This window comes from Condylura cristata, unplaced genomic scaffold (genome assembly GCF_000260355.1).
Source record: "Condylura cristata isolate star-nosed mole 26May11 unplaced genomic scaffold, ConCri1.0 scaffold00011, whole genome shotgun sequence".
NCBI classification, from domain to species: domain Eukaryota; kingdom Metazoa; phylum Chordata; class Mammalia; order Eulipotyphla; family Talpidae; genus Condylura; species Condylura cristata.
Genome location: NW_004567112.1, coordinates 10,721,986 through 10,744,095, shown reverse-complemented (window position 1 = coordinate 10,744,095; position 22,110 = coordinate 10,721,986).

The window sequence follows — 22,110 nt, the reverse complement described above, 5'->3', positions numbered from 1 at the left end:
CCCCCCCAGTGTCATTCCTCACCCCCATTCCACCAGCTCTAGAGAAGACAACCGACCTACTTAATGTCTCCCAAGGATTTGCCTATTCTAGACACTTTGTACAAATGGAATCCTACACCACATGACCTTTGCATTAGGCTTCTTTCACTTAGTATAATGTGTTTGAGGTTCATTTCATGCCTTCTCATTGTTGAAAAACACTCCATTGTTTAACATTTCACAGCTTGTTTACCCATTCACCTATTGATGGACACTTGGATTGTTTCCACTTGCTGGCTGTGACGAACGATTCTGCGATGGACATTCGTGTCAAATCTCCACTCCTTTTTATTGACTTCCCCATGGCAGGGAGACAAGAAAAAGAACAGGTGAGAGAAGTGGGCTCTGACGGGCTTCTCTCCAGCCAGAACTGAGACTCAGGACAGTGGCAGAGCACGACACTTGTACAGATTTTCACAATGTGTAAAGCACTTTTGCACATGCCCTCTTGAGTAACCATCCCACAGCACGAAGGCGGAATTACAGTTATTGCTATTTTAAAGATGGGGCCATAAAGAATAAAACAAGTTTAAGTGACTTGCCAAAATTTCATTGGCCTTAGATCCTCCCTGGTGGCTCATCGGGTTGAAGAACAGCACTATGAAGTTGGCCGCAGCTGCTTCGGCACGAGTTCGATCCCCTCCAGGGAGGTGACCCACATGGCACTGCAGACCTCTCCTGTCTCACCAGCTGCTCCCCTCAGCAGTGTACTTCATCAATCTACTTGTTCTGCTCCCAACTCTGTCTCTTGTGAATCATCTCACTGCCCCTGCACCTCTGCCCTGTCTCCCAGTATCTATTTAAAAAAAAAAAAAATCCGTTGGCCAAGAATTAAAGCTAGAAGTAGATCCCATGGCTTTTCTACTTTGGCTGTTCAAACAAACAGATCTTTATTCTTCTATGACTTTCAGTCATGGCTTCCAGCATGCATAACTAGAGGAGAAAAGAGGCGAGAAAGGAAGAAAAAAAAATCATCATTATTTATGGAGACAGTGGCCAGTAGACCCACAAATAACACCTTCTCTCTGTATTTTAAAAATCTGTGCACAAGACTAAGGGTTCTAGTAACCAGCTATTAGAAATCGAAAGGTAAATGTGTGAGTTCCCCTACACAGGTTATAGCAGCCAGTTTTCCTCCTAATACCTTCATCTAAGTCAGCAGAATTGGGGAGACGGATGACTTTAGGTGTGTTGGGAGGCACTGAGAGAGGCAGCATGCCTTAGAGGGAGGTGGGAAGGGGTTCAGAGCACATGAAGCTATGAAATGCAAAGACAGGGTCACCGTGAAGAGCAGAAGAGCAGGAGAGAAACAGGGAACATGGTGAAAGTTCTCTTGAATGCTGGCCGCGTTCCCAGTGTGTGCTGGGGTAGAGGATGTGTCGACCAAACCCTTGAAGCCACTTGGGAAGCAATCCACACAGATATTCCTGCGGAATGGTGTGGGGAAATAGGCCACCAGCAGGAGCAGCAAAGCTGGGGCCCCTGCATTGCTCATCTTCGCCCAGCCCCGAAGAGCACAGCCCTGGGGAGAATCCGCCGAGTGGGACCCCCCAGAAGTCAGGGGAGACGTTCTCTGCTGGGAGAGACAAGGCCTGGCAGACAAGGGAGGCACCGGTAGCAGGCGCTGCCATGGCTCCCCACTGACGTTGAGATCCCAGGGTAAATCTGGGCTTTGGGATGACAGAACAGACATGGGCTGCATGAGAGCTCAGTGTCTCTTGGCTCCGGGATCTTGGTTGCACCAAAAACAGGCCAACTTCATTTGGTTTCCTTGGATCTGTAATCTGCAGAATTCATTTCCTACCCATTGGGCAGGAAGCAGCCAAGGTAGTTCCAGGCCTGACAGATCTTAGAGCTAACTACAAGATCCGTTTCAGGAGGAGTGAAAGATCTCAATAGCACTGCTCTCATTTCGGAGCAAGGAGAATATCTGGATGCTGTCCTGGGTATCAGGATACAGGAGCCCAGCACCCAGCAGATCTAGCTTAGGAAAAGAAACTCCATCTCCTGGGGAGGGAAGTGCACAGGGTTATGGTGATGGCACACGGGTGACTTGGTGAGGGGAAACCCGCAGGGATTACAATTGAGATGGGGGAAAAAATTTTCCAAATTGTTTTAAAATTAACTTTTTTTTAAAAAAAACTAATTTTGCATTCAAAGTCCTCCAGAAAATATGAGATTACCAACAGGCAATCCAAGTTAATTCAACTATCACTTGTGCATCTAATAACCCAGTCATGTTGGGGTGACACACTCATGTTCTCCAATGCACTGTGAGGTGTGTCTGCCCAGTAATCCATCGATAATAAAGGTTAAAGTGCTGACATTTAAAAAAGAAAGAAAGAAAGAAACTCCATCTATTGTCCCCTTTTCCAGTGTCCATAGGAGAAGGATACAGGAGGGTTCAGGGGTTCCCATTGTTCCACATTCTCAACAAAACAACTGCCTTTCTGCCCTTTTCTAGCGCCATCCTAATGGGCAGGAGAAGGCATCTCACTGTGGCTTTGATTCGCTTGTTCCTCATGATGACAGACGGCAGGGCGTTGGTTCATGCTTGGTGGCCATTTGTATAGCTCCTTTGGCGAAATGTCTATTGAAGTCCTTTGCCCATTTTTAAATTGGGTCATTTGGGTTTTGTTATTTTTGTTGAGTTTTAATCATGATTCTTAAGCATTGACGCCAATGAAATCTGGTAATATTCAGAAAATAAAAATTGTTCTTTTTCCAAACGGGTGACAGGGGAAAAAAAAAAAAAACCCTGTTTCATACAACTGCAGCTGGATGATGAAAGGAAAGCCACTGAATTCAAGTGAATTTTCTTCTTTATATAAACCCTGAGAGACCAGGGTAAAGGCATGAAATAGCACTTTTCCTCCAAGAATAAAAACATTCCCTATGATGAAAGATGTTCAGGGAATTTTATAGGGGAAAATGAATTCACTGAGGGAATCAATAGCAATCTTGAGACATAAAATCATTAGCAATAATAGGAACAGATGAGACTGGTAAGATTCAACTCAAAAGGGTAACCATTTAAAAATAAAAAAGGAACAACCATCTCCAAGGTAAACATTCATAAAAAGGTTGCAAAATTTGTCTGTGGAAGAGAGGTGTTGGGTGATGCATCAAGAAAGAATATACATATGAGTATTCATTTCAAATGCTATTAATTTATGACTATTCAAACAAAGCAGAATTGGATAATTCAAGTATGGGAATTCAGTTAGCTCTTTGGTTCCTAGGTCATGACTTAAATAAGTGTTTCTACTTTGATACAGATCTTAAACAGAGGGAAATGTCACCACATTTCTTGTCAGGAAACCAAACTCACCAAACATCACTTCCATGCAGTGTTCCCTCGAAGCAGAAAACACACATGACTAAACTGTTTTTCTGAGGGCAGAAATCACACACTGCTGTTCGTTCATGTTCCTCCATCTTGCTAGGCAGAATGACCTCCATTAGCGCCGAGGTGCTGGGCTAAACCCTTGATGTAAAATAGAGCTAACAGCCCCACAGAGAAGGTGTTCTCAAATCCATTTCTTTGTGGTAAGAAAATTGAGACTCAGGAAGCTGAAATGGGTGGTAGCGTCGTGGAAATGTTTGGAAAGGTAAGCAACATCCCGGTCTCGCTGCAGCAACGCGAAGGGGAACACCAGGAGCCAGACTCGGAGCGAAACGCCCCGGGTTGTTTTAAGCAAATGGCAGATAAGCGGGACACAGGGGAAATCGCCAGCGTTGATCAGGCTAAGCTCAAGAAAACCGAGATGCAGGAGATTACCCTGCCGGCCAACGAAACCACTGAGCAGGAAAAACCAGTGAAATTTCCTAAGACCCTGGAGGATTCCCCACCCTTGCCATCTTTGCCACCTCAGTCGTGATGGTGGAAGGAAGAGCCACTTGCAAGATGGGAACAGCGGCAAGCTGCACTGTGAACCTGGAGACTCCTTGGCCATGCCACCGGCCTGTGGGTCTCCGAGAGAACCTCCCAATCAGACTGGCAAATTCTCCGGTTTTCCCTGGAGAAAATTATTTGTATGATTAACAAAAATAAAAATTATTTGTATGATTAATAAAAAAGGAGGGGGGAGAGGGGTAGGGGTGGCAGGAGGGGGAGGGGTGCAGGAGGGAACATCCCTAGCCATGAGAGATGTGCACTACATACAACATTCACCAGTGAAATGACATGCGGGGATTTGCTCCAAAATAAATAACTGAAAGCAGTGGGGGAGGGGAGGGGTAGATGAAGCTGATGATGAAGCAATCTGCCCGAGGTGGTAACTGTTGGGGCAGGGCCGAAAGAGGCTCATGGGCCTTATAGATTCCTTATTCCGCTTTTTCTGTACACACCTTGTCATAATGAGTGTCCTGCCTCCTGCGTCGCAGGACTTAGTGCAGAGATGGTGGCTAAGTGAATGTCTCTCCCCCGCTGGGTCTCAGGGTGAGTATACGAGGTTCCAAACATGAGGAGCCCCACATATACTTCTACAGATTTATTATTATTATTATTTTTTAATGACTTGTGAGTGATTCTCGGCTCCTCATAAGCTTGTCTGTGGCCAGGGACCCCCACGTGTACCTGGCTAGAAAAGGTTTCTTGGTAAGTACTGAGCAATGCTGACTGGGTGCAGGCGGAGGTGAGTGTGGGGAAGACTGAAACGCCGCAGAACACCTAGCACAGGCGCCACCCTCGCGCCTAATGGGAACACCCCAAGCTTTCCTCCTGGGAAAGCTTTGAACCGCCATCCCACATGTTCCCCACAATCTCAGGTAGCTCCATCTGTCCGTCTCCTTTTATGATCATCTCTGTCATTACTTTGTGCATATTCACCTGATCAAAGGTGCGCCGTTTGGTCTTCTCAGGAACACAGGAAGACAGTGAGCTCCTGGAGGGGCGGGGAGGTGGCGGGGGAGGGGGTGGATGGAAAAAAGTGCCTCAGACCGCTGTAGCCTGCAGCTAGCTCGGTCTGCACAAGGCGTGCAGGCTAGCAGTGTGCACGCTGCAGCAGACAGGGGCCCGCTCAGTGCCTCTTCAAAGCGCCTGCGGCAGCCCATAGATTCTGCCCCTTCGCACTGACCACATACTCCCGCCCAGGTCACACTTCCCCAGGCTGCTGCTGGTCAGTAGCTGAGCAGAGGGCAGAGCACACTTAACCGCTTGCTGCCATCAGTATCCTCCTCCAGCCCAGCAGAGCTCAGGGCTGCTCACGGCCCCAGTTCTTCCTATCCAGCCCCTCCTTTCCACGCTCACTCCTTCCCCAGGGCTCAGGCCCTCCCGTGGCCCACAGCCTGCCAGCTTCTGCCCTGCCCCATTCTCCTTCCCAGGTGTTCTTCCCAGTCAGCTTCTTTTCTGTCTTCTCTTATTTTAGCTTCTCATTCTGGGACAACCCAAACTGCTAACCACCTCTGTTAACTGGGACTTCCACACTCCTTTCCCCGCATATGGGAGAAATCCAATTGATCTCCCAGTTTATGTTTGTAGGCTTCATATGAAATTCATATCCTAGAGCCAATTAAAGAAATTCTTCACCCAGCTAGGATGTTCTCCACTCTTCTGCAGACACGGGTTGCGGATGAACCAGGGTCATGGGCAGCCTATCCAGTTCTACACTTTGAGCAAAGCACCTTGCTCTTTCTTCATGGTGCCTGACTTTCTTCTGTGTAAAATTAAACTAATAAATGCTTACCATCTTCATAGAAATATTGAATGTAAATTTATAAAAAAATAAAATAAAATGGGGGAGGCTCTCCCTGGTGGCACAAGGGATTAAAGCACCACGTTAGGAAGATCTCAGAAGCCACTGCAGCATGCGTTTGATCCCTGGCCGGGGAGCTGACCTACATAGTGCTGCAGACCTCTCCTGGCCTGCTCGCTGCTCCCCTCAGCAGTGTATTTCAGTGGCTCTGCCTGTCTGCTCCCCACTCTGTCTCTGGTGAATCCTCTTTCCCACTACACCTCTGGCCTGTACCCCAGTTCTATAAGCATAAATAAATCTTTTAAAAAAAAGGGGGGGGGGTTGTAGATGTATGTATATAGAGAAAGAAAAAGAAAGAGACAGACAGACAGATAGATATCTATATCTATAGCTATATATTTTAACTGTGTGCCCTAAACAAAGTTGGCAAACGTTTTCTATTAAGAGTCCAACAGACAGTTAATTCTATATCTATATCTATATATTTTAACTGTGTGCCCTAAACAAAGTTGGCAAACGTTTTCTATTAAGAGTCCAACAGACAGTTAATATTGCAGAACCTTAGGGTTCCCGTCAGAACTACCCAAACACCATGTATCACAGAAGCTGCCACAGAAACATGAACCAAAAAACAATCAGGCTGTGACATAATCAAAAGCATTTACTGGGTGATCAGAGTCATGATTCAGGTACAGGACCTGAGACAGTGCCTAGGCATGCTCTATCAGGGGCAGGGCACAGGAGCCTTTACAAGGGTCTTCAGGGAGATGGTCTGGGCAGTTGGAGGAAGCTTTGAGGTTGGTTCTTTGGTCGATGAATCTGTCTCTGGCTGGTGGGCCAGTCTGCAGACAGAAGGCTGCAGTGGGGGGGGGGGGGGGGGCAGGGAGCGTCTTTTGTTATGATCCCCTGACTAGCTCGGGTTTTGTAATCACGGGGTATCTGAATCAGGCTGTTTAATTTTTGCCTAGAAGTCTCAACACGGCAGTTAAAGATAAGACAGTGTCTGTTTGACTCAAAACAGTTTCTACAGATAACATGTAAACTAAAGAGTAAGGCTGGGTTTCAACATAACTTTAAATAAAAACTGGTGGTGGGCTAGATTAGGCCTAAAGGCCGTAACTAGCTGGCCCTTGACCCAGAGTCATGAAATCTTTTTTTTTTTTTTTTTAAGATAAGCATCTTGACATTCAGGTGCCAAAACCCTCCCTCCTACACTTACAGCAGACCTGACCAATCAACGAGGAAGCAACTTCCTGAAGTTCCTTCTTCACCCAGGGCTGCTCACCCACCTGAACCTGCCTGTGTAGGAGACTGCTGCTTCCTTCAGTTCTCCTTCAGTTCCCACAACTCCTACAAATGAGAAACTGGGACCAGGGATTCAATAGCAGGAAATGTAAGGGTATTTTAAAATGTGTAAAGCATTCAATGCAAAAATGCACTGATTTGAAGCTAAAAACCAGCCATTGGAAATCAATTTAAATAATAATAAATCATTGCATACAAAATGAGCATGTTATCTTCTGAACCAGGAACAATTAGGTCTGAATTTTTATTGCCTTCTTCCCATCTCCTTGAAAGTTGGTGTTCACAGTTATAGTACTTACAGATAAATATCTTCTCTAATTTTGCTCTGGCAGGAGATGGGCTAGATTCTGGTCCAGGAAACAGGCTGCCTCTTTTCTCTGCAGAACCGCACAGGTACCAGGACAGGGTTGCCAGCTCTCTTAGTTGCCCTCCAAGCAAGGGCCAGTTCAGAGCAGAACCCACCCGGGGCCCCTACCGACATCCCCCGCTCTCCTCCATGTTGTTTGATCGCTGGTTCTTGTAAACTTGGCATTCACTTTCTCTTCAGTGCTGTTCATCAGAAAGCTCAAAGCTTTCTGTGAAGCATGCAGGTGCTCAGTACTTGTGATAGGATGATTTATAAGAAGAAATGTGTTTTTTGGCCTTCTGGCGCAGATCTCCTGAAACTTTTGGAATTTTGTGAGTGAAAAGAGCAATCCACGTGTCTTCCTGGTCTACCCAACCGCACCTGAGTTGGTGTTAATAAAGTAACGTCCAGCTAACATCACTGCCTTGTTTATGTGTGGGATGCTCTGGTGTCAGAAATGAAGTCCTGTGTAGCAGTATGTTGAGAGTAGAGAAGACACACAGGACTGATTGACCATTTGGGGCAATCACCCTTTTGGAATCTGATGGCAGACATGGATCTTCTCCCTGCCTCTATGAAGTCAAATTCCCTGACACATAGTAAATGGGGGAACCTTGACCATTTGGGGCAATCACCCTTTTGGAATCTGATGGCAGACATGGATCTTCTCCACAGGAAAGGCACATGTACTCTGGTCACTCCAAGTTTTCCAGCTTCCAGGATCACATTCTTATTTATTTTCAAACAATGATACTCACTTGTTAAGAGCAGAATCTTTTCTGCAGAATGCAATGACCCAGTGTGTCATTGAGTAGAGCAGTGAACTCCTCTGTTTAAAGTGGGTGCCTTAGGATGATATGGCCTCTCTAGAGCCTGTCCCATGACCCCACGGGAGTGTCTACCTTGTAGCTGCCTAACAAGGAAGGCTCCTTAAGACCCCTCCCCAACAGGCGGGTTCTAGCCCGAATTAGAATTCAGCTTCTAGTGTAGGAAGTAGGATGTGCCACCACCGCGTGCCAGACATAGATGTGCCCACAATTTTGAATCCCACAGCTCGCTCCCTGCATTGGATAAGCCCCTCTCATGCCCACTGGGCTCCACTGCCTCTTAAGAGCATAGGGAGAACTGGATCGGGTGTGTGGGGACTCTAAGTAGGATCTTCTGGCACAGTGACTGTCACAGAACAGGACACAGGTCCCCTTTCAGAAGTGAAGCCCAATCCACATGTGACATAGAGACATAATCAACCCTCCCTCCCACCACCATCACCCAATGTCTCTGTCCTCTCACCTTCCTTTACTGTCGCCCGCTCCATTTGTCTCCTTCAGTCACCATATGATATTACTGAGTTCATTGTCAACAGTCCCTCCTGCCCCTAGGATGTCAGTTTCTTCATTATTTTGTGCTCATGCAGCATCCCTGGCACTAGAATACCCAGCCAGCAAGTAGGTGTTAGTTACATTTAACAACCAGGTCAAGGGCTTACAAGTGGCCACATGCCACCTTTTCTAGGAGCCTTCCCAGGTGCTCTGAGGATTACCCATTTTTCTCGTGGCACTCATTCATTATCAGCAAGCTCGAATTGTGCACCTGCTGTGTGCCAGATCCTATATGAGGCCTTGGATTTACAGGAGAAAGTGTGGAAAATTTTTGCCTTCCAATAGCTTGCAATGTGGTTTAGCATAACAAAGCATCCAGTTTGGGCTTCCAGATGCTTCCTGAAGATAGTTTTTTTCTCAAGAAACAGGTGGCTGCTGAGTTAGGAGAAAGCCGCCCTGCCGAAAACCACGTCCATTGTCAGTTGCATGGCACATGCTCTCCTATAACCAGGTGGCTCTTCCCTGAAGGACATAGGGAAGAATCCCCAAGGCTGACAAGTGGATAGCATGTTGGGCCCTGAATCCTTGCGACCTTGAACATCACTGGCCCTCCCTTGGGCATTTCCATGTCTCTAAGCAGCCAGTGGGCTGCCCTCCAGCTCTGTCCTAAGCAACATGAACAGCTTTGCTTCCTGTGGATGCTCTCTTGATACCTCTTTGTAGAAAATTACTCATGTGGTTTCCATCAGTGTATTCTTTCCTAAAAAGAAGGGCCCCTATATCTGAACCCTTGAATTTTACAAAATGGTTTGAAAGACAAGGAGCATGAAAGAGCCTAGTAGTTCCTCTGGTCTAGTCTCAACTAAGCCTACAGCTTTCTCTCCCTGCTTCACCCTCTCCTCGGGCACCTCCCCATCCTGGAGTTCAGTTATTGGCTGTCCTGGCTCATCTCTTGCTCAAGTCACTTACGTGATTGGCTGTGAGGCCAAAGCTCAATACGCTCAAGTAGTTACCCAGCAGCCTTGTCTTCTGGCACCTCTCACCTCCTACCAGGCAGAAGCCAACGAGACTCTTCTCTCAAGTCACACTTGTCCTGAGTCTAAAGATAGATCGAGCCAGGCAAATGAAGACATCACTGAAGACATTCATAAACAACTGGCTCTCATCCTACTGCTGCAGCGGGACAGGCAGAGGTCAAGGTTCCCACTCCCACCTCCATCCATTGCCCAACTCCTCACCAAGGAGAACTGATGGCAAGTAGCTAGTGGCTTTTGGAACCACAAACAGTCCAGATCAATTTGTTCCCAAGGACCATTAGGCAACCACGCTGCTCTCTTCCCTTTTTGTCTTCTGGCCATGAATCTCTGTGCTGTCCCTCCACCTGCTCACACAGGAAGAACCAGCCCCTCAACTACTAGGGCCTGAGGTCCACTGAGCATAATTTGACTAGTTAACCATATCCCACTTGCAATCACAACAAGACAACATGAGTAGAATCATAACCTCCTTGCTAATCATTTCCAGGTCTTTCCAAGCATAACCTCTCTTTCAAAAGCTTTATCTTAGTATTGAACTGAGACTTAATGCTAGTAACAGTAACTAAGCAATGGACAATGGTGATGGCTGCTGAAAAGCTTCCTTAAGCAAAATGTACAATAGTGCCATTTTGATGACTCTGCTTAAGCAAAAAAAAAAAAAAAATCACTGTTTGTGGCGTCTATGTAGAAATCAATATCTCAGAAATCCTTGTGCAGTTTATAATTAAGGAATCAGAGAATTGAAATCAGATAATCAAACCACTAAAAACCACTAATAATTACTGAACATCTACCAGATACACAGACAAATTTCCATCTTTGATTCCAAGATGAGGGGATTACTGAAAGGAGGTTGAGGACAGAAAAGTTTTAAAACTACATAAAAATAATCAAGTGAAAACAGTCAGATGTTACAAACACCCACTGGAACAAGCATCTGAAACAGGTACCTTAAGTGTCAGGATTACTAATGTGAAACTGACCCCACCAAATTCCAATATGAGAGTTGCTCATTTGAGCCCGGAGAGGTAATGGACAGACATGAGTGCTGCGGGATTCATAAAACAAAAACTTCTCAGATCAGTTCAGGGAAGTATCCAGCTGCAAATGATAGAAAACTCACAAATACTGGCTTAAACCAAGCACGCGGCATATTTTTCTCACTCAAGATGAATTCCAAAAGCAGACGGCTCAGAACAGAGAAAGTTATCATCAAACTCCTCAACAGTTTCTCCATCCTTCTGTCCTTTATTTTCACGGGGGTTTCATTTTCAAAATGTTGGGTTTCATTTTCAAAATGTTTGCAAAATGGCTGTAGCACACTGCATTCCAAGAGGAAAAAAATAAGGGACTGCAAATGGCAAAATCTTTTTTTTTTTTAAGTAATTGTGTTGGGTTGTGATGTTGTTGTTTTTATTAAAGAGAAGGCTTCCTTAGTGTCTGCCTGCACCTCACTGACCAGAACAAATCTCACACCTCCCCCACTCCCACAGCTGCAAGGGAAGCTGTTTAGTTTTGCTTTCCTAGCTCCATAGTGGCGAAAGGCAAAGTGGGCGGGAATTTAGATGCATTTCACTGGGCCAACAGGGAAGTTTTGCCATATAATAATTACGTAGTTCATGACATGTACTTGATTTAAATGGTCATTTTATAAGAGATGATTTTTTTGGGGTCTCACTGAATATGCAACATAACCCTACTTTTGTCTTTTAAGAACTGACTTTAAATACAATGCTTTAAACAAAAAAATACATATCTTACCATGTTTCTCTCTGTGGAAATTACAGATTTGTAAAAATTTACTTCTCTCTGCTACCTTTTCTGTTGTCGCTTGTTTGCTTCATAGTGACTTTTAGCTCTCTATACCAACAGTGTTTTCTTTTGTAATAAGAAAACAAGAAAAAATTCTTTATAAATTATGCTCACAGATGTATATGATGTATTGTCCAATGCAAAAGCAGCACATATATATATATAATACACACACACACACACATACACACACACAAACATATATATTATAAAACATGTTCCCAGCATAAGTACATAAGGGGAGCAAAAATCCAGAGTTGCCTCTGAGTGCTGAGAATATAGATTGTTTTAATTTTTGTCCTTATGCTTTCTGGTATTTTCCAAATTGATATCAGCGAAGCCTATTAAAAGTGAATAACTGTCATGGGTTAAGCAATTCTCTCTTAGACCAGGAAGAAATGAAACCTTTGAGCATAAACTGAAAAACAGGCTTTGAGAATGAAAATCGCAGCAAAACAAAGCTTTCTACTAAGGAACAGGCCTTGCTTGTTAAGCCTTAAAAGGATACAGGAAAATGCTTCCCTCGCTCTCTATTTCTTTCTCCAAAAGCACTTTCTGCTGAGAAACTTTAAACCCCCTTAACATTCTTCAGGGGATTCTCAGGTCTAGGCTCAGAGTCCCATAGAGGGATATTTGTTCCTTTCTGGTGAGTCAGCTGGGAAATGTGGTTCATTGTTTTTCAGCCAATATGGCCACCAGAAGGGCCTTTTCATGGCATCCTTCCTTCCCAGGAGACTGGAGACACTGGGCGCAGAGACACAGATGGCTGCTTGGCCTTTCAGGTGGCCCAGCCTGCCTGCAGATCCAGCAGTCATTGATTTCTCGGGTTTATGTCTCTTTCCCCAAAACACAGCTTCTCCCAGAGTGTCAAGACACCATCCACAATTCCCCTGAATTTGCAGAATCCCAAAGGCCTGGAAAATTAACCAAGGTCACCTCCTGGGTCAGCATCAAAGAGAAACAGCCTGTTTCTTATATTCATCCAGTCATCTCACTCAGCCAGCCAGCCAGCCAGCTATCCAGCAACAGTGTCTGGCCTAGAGTCCCTGACAACCAGACAGACTAAGTACATCTTTAGGGAGCTTGTATTTGGAGGTCTTGGGGGAGGGAGAGACAGGATAAGCAAAAGGGAAACACGTCAATAAATACATTCAGCCTCTGGCATAAAGACACACAGTAGCGTAGGGTTCTGCAGAACCAGAAGGGTCAGGGTAGGTCCTGAGTGTCTTTCAGGAGGTGCTACTGGGATGGAGACTTGAATCATGGGAAAGAGGAAGCCACAAAAAGCTCAAGCATGGTGCAGGTGGGTGACCACAGGAATGAGGTCATACCCTGAGGACTCCAGAGAGTGGGGTAGAGGGAATGTGGGCATCAAAGGCTCACAAGGGGGCCAGAGCGCAGGGTTGCCAGAACCAGCCAGCCATTGGCAACCCTTCTCCCGTCTGCCAAAGGGAACATGGAGGATTATATTAAAAGCTTCTTATGTTCTCAGCACATCCAGTCAAGACAGGAGACAGAAACAATGCTCAGTGCAATTGTAGAAGATTCCAGGCTTAGGTGGTGTGGCTCTGTTTCTACACGAAGGCATCTGCAGAAGGAGAGATGATGTGAGCAGCAATCAACGGACTCCATGGAGGACTGAGGCGCTGGCGCGAGGGAAGGGCAGGACCCCATCAGGACGCAGAGGTTTCTCGGCACACACCATTCCTCCACCAAGCCAAACGCCTTCAACCACTCACAGGGCTTCTCACAACCCTTGGCCTCTAAAACTTCAAACTGGCACTCCTCACAGATGCCTCCAGTTTGCCAGAGTTGCCACAGGAGGACTAATTTCAGTAGGTCAGGGAAAAAGGGGTGGGGTAGCTCACAAACAGAGAGACACAGAGATCAGCTAGGAATTACCCAAGTGAGGGCGGCGAAGATAGGGATGCCTATCCTAAAGGCAGGGATGCCCATCCTAAAGAATAGCGCGTGCACAGGACTGGAGGTGGGACTAGACGGGGCAGGTAGTTCCACGTGGCAGGTAACAAAGGGCAGGACACACAGCACTGGAGACATCACGCAGCACATGGGAGCTGTGGGTGGGGGGAGTTTGCACCTTACAGGAGAACAATGGAGACGCTTTGCAGAAGAGTAGAAAGGGGAATGACCTCACTCTAGGCAAACCAGGGAGGACTCGGGATACGGGCTGCTGCCGAAACCCAGGGGCCGAGGCTAGTGTGGTATCTGGGAGACAAGTGGGCACTTGCAGGCAATTCGGACATGCAATGGCTCAAAACTGGTCATCGGCCACAAGGATAGAGATAGGTTCAAGATGGAGTCCAGCTTCCTCACATGGCTGCCAAGATGCCTCCATTGCAAGGAGAAATTAAACCTGACAAGGCTAAGTGAGCGGAGCCTTTTGGTCTCAGAAGCACACAGGAAGCCATCAGCCTCTGAAGTTTCCAGAAGACAACCAGGTCTCCACTGAGAACCCACCAGACTTGCAGCTGTTTCTCGCTTCTGCTTTAGGTCTCCGGCATTGTGTACACAGAGGCCTTCACAGCCAGGGTACCCTGTTTGTAACTGCACCAAGCAATAACTTTGGAAACTACTTGGCATTTCCATGGACTGGCATCCCATCTCTCCAGAGGATAGTCTAAAGCTTCAGAGAGGCTGGGACTGTTATTGAAAGTCACACAGCAATTTGGAGGTGAACAGAGTCAGAAACAAACATCCCCAAACATGAAACCACTCTGTCTCAGACTTTGGACAGACCCAGAACTGCAAGTTACCCACTGCCCACCTTAGTATATTCAAGCATGGGGCCAACTGTACGAAAATGGCATAGCCCTTGTCTTGAAATGCGGTGCCAGCCCCTCTGGGAAGGCCCCTCCATGCCATAAACCACCCTCAAGGACTGTGCTCGGGGAAGACAGGTGTGCAGGGTACCAGACACCAAGCATCCCCATCGTCCAACTCTTCCCGTCAAAGGTGGGGCTGCTGGCCAACACTGGCGCGAATAGGTAATCAGTAACACCTGCTCTCAGAGAAACCAGCCATGGGCCACCGCGGCTCAGTGATGAAAGAAAGAATCTCAGAGTGAAATGGAAAATACCTACAGCTGCCAGAGAGCAGACCGGCGGGGCCTCGCAGGTGAGAAGCTCCTTGCACATTTCCCTTTACCTGTCCGTTTAAGCAGAGGCTGGGATGTCACTGCTTTTTTTTTTTTTTTTTCCATAGACTGTTTTGGACCACCTGTCACTGCTGAGTCCCCATGGTGCTGTCCAGAACAAACCTTCCTTTGCAGAGATTTCCCCTGGTTCAGTCTTTCAGCCGGAAGCAGACAGCCTAGATAGCTTGATGCCATGAACACCTCTGGGCAGCTTCTGCCGCACTATAAACCTACCTCAGGGACTGCCCTGCAGCAAGATACAGAACAGTGACCCAGGTACCCCTTGCACCCCAGTTCCCCCTCATCCCTGGCTTGCAATAAGAACTAAAAGAGAGTGCAGTGGGAAGGGTTCAGACTCTGAATCAGGACTTCTGAAGTGCCCTCGCCCTGTGGCCTGACGCAGCCCGCAGCCTTTTCTATGTGCCTCTAACAAACTTCTGCTAGCAAACTTCTTCCTCCCTGCAGAATAGGAGAAGAGTGGCTTTTTAAAGTGGTTTCTCTTGAACTTTAAGCCTAACCTCTTCGTATGGGGCATGCGGATTCAAAGGACCAACTTGCTGTGCAGAAGTAAGTGATGAGGCATCTAGAGAAGGGGTCAGAGAAGGGGGAGAAGGCAGCAGAAGGGGAAAGGGTTTGGGAAGGGGAGAGGAGAGGAGGCAAACAGCAGTTCTAGGCTGGGAGGCAAAGAGGGGGCTCCCCACAGATAGGGCTGGTGGACAGGATGAACATGAAAATATAGACAACAGAGGCCCTCTCCATTCCCCACAGTATCTTTTATCCATGTATTTATCCAGCTAGTGTCCGAGTGCCCAGCTGTCTTAAATAAAAGTTGCTCATGCAAAACAGCATTGTCCCTTTGATGAGGGCCTGGGCCCGGCAGTATACAAGAAAGGAGAAAGGACCCAGCGAATCTGCAGCTGCTCTGAGGAGCGTCTCTCCTGCCCTGAGTCTGCCTCCTGACGCCAAGAGTGGGCCGGGCTATCAGAGCTAGATGATCAGCCTCTGAACACCACCAACCCTCTGTAGAAGGAAGATGGTCTTGATCTGACGCCTCTCAGCCGTCACTTTAACTCTGTACAATTGGTCGAAGGTGCTGTTGTGTTTCAACTTAGGAGCGTAACTTAACTCCCCACAATGATGCTGGAAAAATAAAGGCAAGTTTAGGATTCCAGCCTAAGACCCTCCTGATCCCCAAAGCTCAGCAAATGTTGCCCTAAATTTTTCATGATAACACATTATGAGTCTGTTTTGCACAGAAACAGCCTGTTCTCAACACACTCATCTATAAGTGAGAGTTTAATGAACTTCCTCCTACGGGCCAGGCCCTCTGATACTTGATTTGATACCATTTAATTGTTAAGTGGCAATCGTAACCACAAAATTGAATTCATGATCCACGATGTGCCACACCCCTTGGTATGGAAAGAATACAAAATTGTTTTTGAATCTGATTATCAGACTTTTCCTCACCCAAGCCACTCCCGCCGTTCACAACAGTTGTCATATTATCCTTGGCTCTCTCCTTCACTCTTGGTCCATTCCCAGCTACATGCTCTTAAAGCGTGGTCTGTTTTCCTCAGAATGCTAATCTATTTATTTTTAACCACATGCATCTTGGTTTGTCTATCTTCCCGGGACAGTAAGAACCACTCCTGATGAGCGGACTTTGGCTCACCTGTCTCTTCATCACAAGAGTGCTTCATAGTAGGAGGTTCTCACTGCTTGACGAATTCATCTTCATAAGGGCGACTGGTTGGGGTCACCACCCCCAGAGAAAGTGCTTACCTCTTCTCTCCACAACTAGTCCATGGCTGGACAGGAAGGAGGGGTAATTGATACTCCAGTATATCAAAGGGTGACCTTATATGGAAGCAGAGGCGTGACAGAACTCTTTAGTTAAGTGAGCTGCAAGTACAATGCAGCAGAAGATTGTCAGGTGGAGACAGAGACACAAGGGAAAGGGCCGTGGATGACAGCGAGGAGGCCAAGCAAGGCAGCTGCAGGCCCAGGAAAGCCCAGGGCCACAGGCAAACCACCAGGAGCTAGCAGGAGGCAAGGCAGGCTGGTCTTCTGTGGCTTCAGAGGGAGCGTAGCACCCCCGACACCTTCATCTTAGACTCCCAGCCTTCAGGACCACAAGAGAATACATTTCTGTTGCTGTCAGCCAAGAGAGGAGGGAGAAAGAAAACTCAATGAACGTCCATCATTTTCATCATCATTCTACAGATAAGGCAAAGCAGCATCCTGCAGGCCCAAGTGAGTTAACCTATGATCATCCATAGAGGCTGGGCTGCCTCCTAAAGTAGGCCTTTACGCATTCTGAATGCACACTCTACAGTAAAATTCAATTCAAAAATTTAAACATGAGAACCCTTCCTCAGGCAGCAAAACCAGGTGAGAAACAATGACGGCTTATTCTGATTCAGAAGCATGCCAGTTGGCATTCTTGCTAGCACACCTTTTAAATCATCTCTTGCAAGTAATTTCTTTGCAATTATCAGGCTGTTAAGTTATCCTCCTTCAGCTGATAAGGACTGTTTATAATCTACGGGTCAACAAGAAGTAAGTTTTTGAAGGGAACTTTCCAGAATTGGCTGGGATAGAGGTTGAGGGAGGGCTTGGCAAAGACCTCATGGTGGACTGCAAGAGCCTGGAATTTGAGAAGTACTTCTGCTGGTTCTTCAGACTTCCAGAGGTGGCTTTTAGGATCTCGGGTTGGCCATTTTAGAGCAAGTTTGACCTGCCTTGGGATCTGACCCAGAGTAGATGAATCACAGACATCCTGATTGGTTGCCAGTTCGGACCCTTCCTGTGTCAGCAAGACCCTGCTAAAGTCACCCAACCCTGACCATCCAGCGATGCTGAAAAGTCTTGAATTATCCCTTAATTTCTCATTTGGGCTGTGAACTCCAAAGTGACTTTTGATTCAGATTTCCTTTTGCTGATCAGACACACACACACAAACTGGCCATGTGGTCTAGTGGTGAAGAATTCAGAGTGACTCAGATTACAGACTTGAGTCCCAGCTCAATCTCTAACCAGCTATCTCGCTTCTAGTTCCAGAACCCGGCTGACATCTTAATTTTAGCCCACTGAGACCGATATTAGACTTAACACCTCCAGAATCACGATAATAAATTTGTGTTGTTTTGGGCCACTAGGTTGATGGTGATTGGTTGCAGCAGCGACAGGAAGTTATGATCATTATCTGTGATAGTTTAATCAAAATTTTAGACTGTCTAAGTGTGCATTTGGAGGGGAAGGGGAAAGAAAATACACCAAAATAGGAATACTGCTTATTTCTGGGAATGAGATTGTTGCTGGTTATTTTTTTATCCATTCTTATTTTAGATCTTTATAGTAAACAGATCTTATTTTTATTATCAGAACAATAAAAAAGACTCAAGAAATCTTACCTGTTTTTGAAATGCCATCGCAAACGCCAGCTCTGAGTCAGCTCTACAACATCCCTGACTCAGAATAATAGTAATTTTTCTCACTGGTGTTTATCTTTCACTGCCTTGTATTTCAGTTATTTCTTCACAGCAAGATGTTCGGAGTAGTGCCGTATTTACCCTCTAGTAGAAATGTATGTGCATCACACATTTATTAAATAAGGTTGCCTTGAGTCATCTTTTGGGCTATCGCCTTCTAATAAACTCAGACTGCTCCTCTCAACTGCTATTACCTTCTAGCCCTAACTCGTGGCCACTGCTCTACCCTCTGTCCTAGGCTGCTCTATCCCGGGCTGGTCACACTGGCTTCCTTGTCACTTCTCTTCCTCCTCAGGCAACCTTCTGCCTCTAGGACTTGGTGCTTCTTGTTCCTTCTGCGGCAAAAGTGCCCTCAGACATTGGTGGGACTCACCAGTCCACCTCCTGAATGTCTTTATTCTCTGTGCATTTGACTCTGTCCCCCACTTCCCAGCCCCAGAACTTCCTGTCCTCTCCCCCTGCTCTGGCTTTCCCCATTATCCCATCACCACCATATATTTGACTTACTTGTTTCTGTCCGCCTCCCTCCATTAGGAAGGTCTGCCGCAGAGCTAGTAAGAACAAGAGTGGGCACTCCATGAGTGGGTACTCAATGGATAAGTCTCCCCCACAGCAGCTCTGTCTCCACTGCACTTCGCTCCATTAGGACACAGGTCCAGTTGCAGGTTTAACTTGGACTCTGACCTCAGACAGCAATTTTCAAAATGAACCATATCCAAGCAGCACAATTTAGTTGCTACAAAGCAGTCTTTGCTCACGGGACTGCCAACCTCCTAAAACCTACCTGCCCCTGCTTACCCAAGACCCAAGAACACAAGTCCTGGACCTAAAAGCTGGCCATCAGGTGTTACTGACCTTCATTCCAGCAATGCCAACACATCACCATGTCTTCCAGGGTCACTGAGTTTCTGTTGGCACCATGCACTCCAAGTGACCATCTAGCCCAGGTTTCCTGTCTCTGGGTAGTCACATGGGCACACACAGAGTGTGGGGAAATGGAACTAGAATGGACTCAGAGAACAAAATGTCTGCCTAATTCCCCATGTGCTAGAGGGATCTGTGTAGACCTCCCTCATCTCCCACCTCCAGCACAGCTCCCTGAGTGGGAGACTCCCCTGACTGGGAGTCTCTATTAAGGTGGACAAAGGAGACAGATCCCCTGCTTGCAAAATAATGCGTGGAAAAGTTGCTACATACACATTTGTTGATATGATCAAGAAAAACTTCTTTGTGAATGCTTTTCCCTGAAGGACAAGAAAGATCTGCCTTCACCCCTATTGCAGCCACAAATTAGCGGCCTGTTCAGGCCTTCCAGCCCCTACAGGTGAAGGAAGTGGTGACTGACCCTCCCTTTGCAGAGTCCTGGCAGGAAAGCAGCAGGAGCTGGGACCCCGAGGACATGGGGTGAGCTAGTCCCCAAGACACCAGCTTCCCTCCAGTTTGTTAAAGTAAATTTATTGAAATGACTTTTTAAATTTAATTTTTATTTTCCATGAAAAGTTTTATAAAGTCGAAATATGAAACCTTATTTCTGTTTTTTTAAAAAATAAATACAAGCCTCATAGGGTCACAAAGCCTTGGTCAATGTTGCAGGCAGGGAAGGGGCTGTTCACAGACTCTCTGACAAGGGAGAAAACTTAAGCATCACTGGCCAAAGATGACCTCATGTGGCTGTGTCTTGTATCTGTCGGTTCCAGACCTGCCTCTGACTGGCAATGCTTACCAAAACAAATAAATAATTTAAAGACCAAATCCAGAGGAGAAAATTCAAGTTCACCTTCAAGAGAATGAGCTTCAAGCAGCCTAGGGACAGCCGACAGACTAAGTGCTCCCTGGCGCCAGGCTCAGGTCAGCAAGGCCCTTGGGAAACGTTTCCACTCCATACCCAGGACAGAAGGTTTTCATGGTCCTCACAGGCTGGTGCAGATGCCTTCGTGGTGGGGAAGGCAGAGAGGGACCAGCTTGGCCATTCTTACTTCGGTATGTGAAAGAAAAGCCAGAAGCCACAAATGCTCCCATGGAAGGAAAGCTCACCGGGGAGCCGGACAAAGGATGGAGACGCCATTACTCTAAGGTAGAAATGGATCCAAGCAACATTCACATCACATCAGTTTCTTCACCTACATACTGTCACTTACTGGTTGGGACCTGGCTAAACACTGCAGTTTCAGGCTAGGCTTGCCTCTGCGGCCTTCCCATCGAGGCTGGCTGCTGGCAAGGAGAGTTCCCTGGTCTCCATAGCCCTGGCCAAGCAGTCACAGCTTCCTGGGTGACCAAGACTCTCCAACCCAGACCCAGGGGGAGGGCTTCGTGGAGAGTGTCAGAGGGACAGCAAGGAGTATGATGGTCATGACGTCTCAAAGGCCTCTAGAAATATCCAACCACAGTCTGTTTTCACAAGGGTTTGGGTTTATTTCTAGCAAGTAAGAGAAAGAGACTCTCCTTGTTTGTTTTCAAACCTCAGCAATTGACGATCCCAGAGAGGGCACCTGTTTCTCTAGGTAACAGGGATTTATTCATCCAGGTGATGTCCAAGAGTGACAAGGTGTCACTGTCACCCTCAGTGGAGTCTCCCCACAAGACAGCACACCTGTTGCTCACTGGCTCACCAACTCCCTGCTTCTTCCAACCACTCTCCGCCTACCTGGAAATGTAGATGCAGCGAGCATCGAGCATTGAGGAGAACCTACAACCATCCAGGAGGGGTTGCCTACTCCATTCCACTACCCCTCTGTCTACACGACCTCCACGCCTCAACTGCACTAACAAATCTGATAAAAATCCCATTTTTCTTCCTTCCAGTTTCTCATGTTTTCTTCCAACACAGGAGGCTGTTTCAGAAGTTGGAAAATGGGCACTTATTACTTGACCCTTCCCCTGCCCTCCCACCCTTGACTGAAAAGAGCTGTTCTGTTTGAAGTCAATGCAGACCTTTCTCCAGCTTGGTTTGAAAAAGAGGGGAGAGGGGTTGGCCTAAGTGAGACAAGGAAACAAGCCAAACCTGTCCTGCCCCCTCAGAACCCTCCCCTGCTGCCACCACCTTTGTGGAGTAAAAGGGGCTTGTGAAAGGCAAAGAAGAGCCACTAAAATCCTCTAAGAACAATGCTTTAACTGTTCCAAGACCTTGTCATAATATTGGGATGGGAGCCAGATGATACTAGAATGGAATGTTCCATGTGTTCTCACACATGTTTCCCCCAGTGTGTCCATTTAGAAGGAAAAATAAAGAAAAGCACCCAAAAGTATTACTGCTCCCCAAACTTCCTGAGCCTCAGCTCCCCACACCTGGACAGATTGGAGAGCCTCACAGGAAACTGCTGGTTTCTCAGGCGAAACACTGTGGGGATTTTTAGCTTCCATTTGTTAGTTTGCCTTCAATAAGAAGTAGCAGAAAGCCGTGGGCAGATAAAATTTTAGAAACAATTGAAAGTGCCAACTCTCTTTGTAGTACATCTCTAAAGTAATAAAATGCTGATCTGTGAAGGACTTTCGAGAACTTGCCTTCTACAAACTTGAGTGCAAACAAGACACCTGAGACTTGGAGAGACAAGACCTGCTCCAGGTCAGATATGGATGTGGGGACCAGGAAAGGGAGGAGCTCCTTACCAAGTGGTGAGAGGGCCAAAGCCCTTGTGAAGCCTCAGCACCCACCCTCCCACCTCCTGCAGAGAAAGCAAGGGTTTTCTAAAGAATTTATTTTATATTTTCAATACTTAAAATTCAGAACTATGTTGGCTTCTGATATCTGTTTTGCCATTTAGTATTTATGTTTGGAACTATGAAGAGGAGAGGTGGTGATATGAGTTTCTCAGGGCTCAGCACTGCCCATGACAGCCCGCTTGTCCCTCCTTCCACACCAGGTCTCTCACCCCAGGCCCATCTCAAACATCTGCCACCAGCCCCTAAAT